Raw genomic sequence first — 5260 nt, forward strand, 5'->3', positions numbered from 1 at the left:
CTGCTACTCTGCTTTTTAGTTTCACCTGCTTCCCTCTTAAATATGAAAAAAAAACCATTTTATTTTATCTGAGTTTGACTTTTTGTGTAAATGTTGAACATAGACATGAACAAGGAACTTCAGAACGTAGAACATCAACTGAAACGATTTGTTATGAAACATTCCCGGTTTTTATTTGTTCCTGCATGGAGAAGGGCTTTCGAGAGCTAAAAGTTGGCCGTCATCATTTTTGTTTTAAAGGTTTTACTTGTTTGTTAATCTGGACCTTGTGGGCAAACCCCTTTACACATCCCAGGTTAGAAGGTGGTACTAGTGGGACACTGCACACTGGAGCTTCAGGGATGGCTTGATTGTTTTTATTTTTGAGTGTCTCAAGGTTCTGCACTTTACCTTTACAATATGTAGAATCAAGGTTTTAATTAGCTCCGAACCCAGCATTGGTGATCCACTTGTAACTATGTAGAAAGCAGCAGGAGACACAATATTACATTGAGGAATCTTATAACCATAACAATAACTGGTGGAGGTCCCTTTTAATAAATAATCAGTTTGATTTTAGGTTTATCCAGTGGACATTGCAGAAAATATGGACGTGTCGGGACGAGTCATTCCTTGTACTTATCAGGAGCTTATCACTGATGATCTGCAAAGTTTCCCCTAATTTCTGCATGTAACTTTAAGGGAAATTTTTATCACCAGCAAGGGTTTTTTTCTGAAGCACATCTAAAGCACTTTCTTCCGATGCTGATTGCTGTTTGTTTGTCTTTGAAACTGGCTTCGATTCGCTGCAGGTTGTGTTGCTTTCACTGGTCTCGCTTCCTTTACCTTTATTAAGTGCTTCTTCTCCTACATAGTTTGAATGATTGCCGTAATGCATGAACACTTTACAAAGTAATGTGGAGCTTTTAACTGCAGCTTCCACCTGACATGTGATGGTTAAACTGGCTAATAGTTTCTTCAGGTTCTTGAACTCTTTGCCCAAATGTTTGTCTGCAGGAGACTACATTTATTGTAAGTACGAAATTTTTCGTAAGTGTTTTCTTCATTGCTTCATCATATGTACTACCTTTATCTGGCACCATGTAAAACAGACGCTGAGACGATGTAGCAAGACTGCCCGTCTCCTAGCATCTGGTAGCTTGTATGACTAGCATGTAATTATCAGAGATTTTCTGCCAAGTATCAAACGGAATGCTCGTCTCACTCGCCGTAGGAAGAAACAGAGGTGGGCTCGGCCCTGAAGCGCTCATCCTCGTCATCAAATTTGTGGCGTTCGTTACTTTTAGCCAATTTACTTCTCTTAAAAATCTCACACATCTCTCCTCAATCTTATTCCTCAGCAACACCTTTGGTACGGCTTGGATTTGTCTATTAAAGTACAAAATGCGCAATAACATGTTTAGAATTAAGTTCAAGTTCAAGAAGCTTTTATTGTCATTGTCAAGTAAAAAGTTGTCTTAAAAATAAATAGTGAAGTAAAATATGCACATCACACACACACACACACACACACACACACACACACACACACACACACACACACACACACACACACACACAAAGATGAAACAAATAACATCCTTCTGTTATCCGACTGGATCAGCACATGAAAAAGTGTTTGTGTGATTATTCAAACAACTGACATATGTAACTTGGAGACAACATTATTCACAAACAAACAGATACAAATATGAGTCAGATACAATTGTGTGTATCAGGAATAAGAACCAGCGAAAAAAAAACGTGAAAAGTTTTGTATCACATGGATGTGAGCAGGACAAACCAACCCACGATCATAAACATGAACATTAACGTTTAGATTGGTGTAAAATTTGCTGTTTTTTATTTTATTTTTTATTTGGGGGTAAAAAATACACACAAACAAAGATAAGACCTAAAAAAACAGACCATGAATTTTGAACTTCAATGATGTATTTGAGGTTGAGGAACTGGAGCCAGAATTCACACCCAGTGCGTTGTTTATTTAAATTTTCGTTTATTCAGATCATAAAACAATGTCGATTCTGCACCAAGCCACCAGAGGGTGCTGTTTTCCCAAATCTTTGGACTTTGGTTATTGCTCACTTCCTGTCTCCGTGCTTCACTGTTGATTGTTAATTCTTCAGCTTGTTTGTTTTATTAGGATGATTGTCGACCTGTCATGGGGAGGAGCTTAATAACCAATTTAAGCTACGCAGTAAATCAGAGACTCAATGACCTCAAAACTCAAACATATTGTGTGCATTGTAAGTATAAAGTTGTGCTGAATTTTTTGGGTATTTCTGTAATTAGTCTGTTGTAGAACTGGCTAGCTAGCTTAGTCATGTCTTTGATAACAAGAATTTTATTTGCTATTTGGCAAGAAATGTCAAACACTAATCCTGCTAATGCTAATTATGAACTTTTCCTTTAATGGAAAAGCCAAGTTTATAGCCAGAGCTACAGTCTGATTATTTATAAGCTCCAGAATAAAATAAATGAGTGAACGGTGTATTTCTGAAATTCCTCTGCTAATTCTGTTCAAACCGCCGCCTGACATTTAACTGCAAACACAGCATGCTCTAACCTTTCTGCGCATTTCATTAGCCTAGGAGACAGACATCATCAATCGATCGCAGAGCTATTGAACCGCTGTGCGAGAATTCCTCCAGATTCCATGCAAGAAAATGTCAGACCATCCAACTGTTTCGTTTATTGCCTTTTTTTGATAACATATATAGCATTGGGTATAACCTCAGCCAATCAGAACACACTGTACTGCTCTCAGCCAATCAGAACACACTGTACTGCTCTAAGCCAATCAGAACACACTGTACTGCTCTCAGCCAATCAGAACACTCTGCACTGCTCTCAGCCAATCAGAACACACTGTACTGCTCTCAGCCAATCAGAACACACTGTACTGCTCTAAGCCAATCAGAACACACTGTACTGCTCTCAGCCAATCAGAACACTCTGCACTGCTCTCAGCCAATCAGAACACACTGTACTGCTCTCAGCCAATCAGAACACACTGTACTGCTCTCAGCCAATCAGAACACACTGTACTGCTCTCAGCCAATCAAAACACACTGTACTGCTCTCAGCCAATCAGAACACTCTGCACTGCTCTCAGCCAATCAGAACACACTGTACTACTCTCAGCCAATCAGAACACACTGTACTGCTCTCAGCCAATCAGAACACACTGTACTGCTCTCAGCCAATCAGAACACACTGTACTGCTCTCAGCCAATCAAAACACACTGTATTACTCTCAGCCAATCAGAACACACTGTACTGCTCTCAGCCAATCAAAACACACTGTATTACTCTCAGCCAATCAGAACACACTGTACTGCTCTCAGCCAATCAGAACACACTGTACTGCTCTCAGCCAATCAAAACACACTGTATTACTCTCAGCCAATCAGAACACACTGTACTGCTCTAAGCCAATCAGAACACACTGTACTGCTCTCAGCCAATCAGAACACACTGTACTGCTCTAAGCCAATCAGAACACACTGTACTGCTCTAAGCGCTCTCAGCCAATCAGAACACACTGTACTGCTCTAAGCCAATCAGAACACACTGTACTGCTCTCAGCCAATCAGAACACACTGTACTGCTCTAAGCCAATCAGAACACACTGTACTGCTCTCAGCCAATCAAAACACACTGTACTGCTCTCAGCCAATCAGAACACTCTGCACTGCTCTCAGCCAATCAGAACACACTGTACTACTCTCAGCCAATCAGAACACACTGTACTGCTCTCAGCCAATCAGAACACACTGTACTGCTCTCAGCCAATCAGAACACACTGTACTGCTCTAAGCCAATCAGAACACACTGTACTGCTCTCAGCCAATCAAAACACACTGTACTGCTCTCAGCCAATCAAAACACACTGCACTGCTCTCAGCCAATCAGAACACACTGCACTGCTCTCAGCCAATCAGAACACTCTGCACTGCTCTCAGCCAATCAGAACACACTGTACTACTCTCAGCCAATCAGAACACACTGTACTGCTCTCAGCCAATCAGAACACACTGTACTGCTCTAAGCCAATCAGAACACACTGTACTGCTCTCAGCCAATCAGAACACTCTGCACTGCTCTCAGCCAATCAGAACACACTGTACTGCTCTCAGCCAATCAGAACACACTGTACTGCTCTCAGCCAATCAGAACACACTGTACTGCTCTCAGCCAATCAAAACACACTGTATTACTCTCAGCCAATCAGAACACACTGTACTGCTCTCAGCCAATCAGAACACACTGTACTGCTCTAAGCCAATCAGAACACACTGTACTGCTCTAAGCCAATCAGAACACACTGTACTGCTCTAAGCCAATCAGAACACACTGTACTGCTCTAAGCCAATCAAAACACACTGTATTACTCTCAGCCAATCAGAACACACTGTACTGCTCTCAGCCAATCAGAACACACTGTACTGCTCTAAGCCAATCAGAACACACTGTACTGCTCTAAGCCAATCAGAACACACTGTACTGCTCTAAGCCAATCAGAACACACTGTACTGCTCTAAGCCAATCAAAACACACTGTATTACTCTCAGCCAATCAGAACACACTGTACTGCTCTCAGCCAATCAGAACACACTGTACTGCTCTAAGCCAATCAGAACACACTGTACTGCTCTCAGCCAATCAGAACACACTGTACCAGGTGATTACTAAGGATGAAGGAATAAAAGCAGCATATTCACACCTCCAGCCTCATCCAGAAAAACAAAATATTGTTCCTTATATTTATGTCTGTGCAGATCACATGATCTAATCTTTCTAAATAATATGTTTAATTTTGGATTAAATCCCTAATTTAATAATTCTCATTTATTTTTTAATTGAAGATATGCAACAACTAAATTGATCATCTTCTCATCTCAATATAAACCAGTGAGTCGTAATCAGACTCTCAGAGTCCTGCCCCAGTGCTCAGGGATCTTCTTCACTAGAGAGCATCTCTGACCTCAAACAAACACTTGGTTTATTACTCCTGCACTTCCAGCTCTTTGTGTTTAATCTTAAACAAAATCTGCATTTTAATCAGATGCCGTGTCTCACAGCTCCTGGACAGAGGCTCTCCATCAGCTCCTCTGTTTACCACTTTAATCCGATTACTTTTTATTTTCCGAGATAGAGACTGGAGACAAAATCAGATTTTCTGAAAGTCAGAGATCAGAGACGTGGAAGGCATGCTCCGGGTTTTAATGGAAGTGTACACAAACAAACAATGAGAACG

General features: G+C 40.9%; 1 protein-coding gene across 1 annotated transcript in view; it reads left to right on the forward strand.

Moving 5' to 3' along the window:
* Positions 1-2119: 2119 nt before the first annotated feature.
* nceh1a (neutral cholesterol ester hydrolase 1a) overlaps positions 2120-5260 on the forward strand; it is a 13366-nt gene continuing 10225 nt past the window's right edge. The window contains exon 1 of the mRNA XM_083548046.1: positions 2120-2246. The gene's annotated coding sequence lies outside the window, so the exon portion shown is untranslated. The remainder of the gene's footprint in view (positions 2247-5260) is intronic.

Source organism: Silurus aristotelis (assembly GCF_946808225.1).
Source record: "Silurus aristotelis genome assembly, chromosome: 8".
NCBI lineage: Eukaryota > Metazoa > Chordata > Actinopteri > Siluriformes > Siluridae > Silurus > Silurus aristotelis.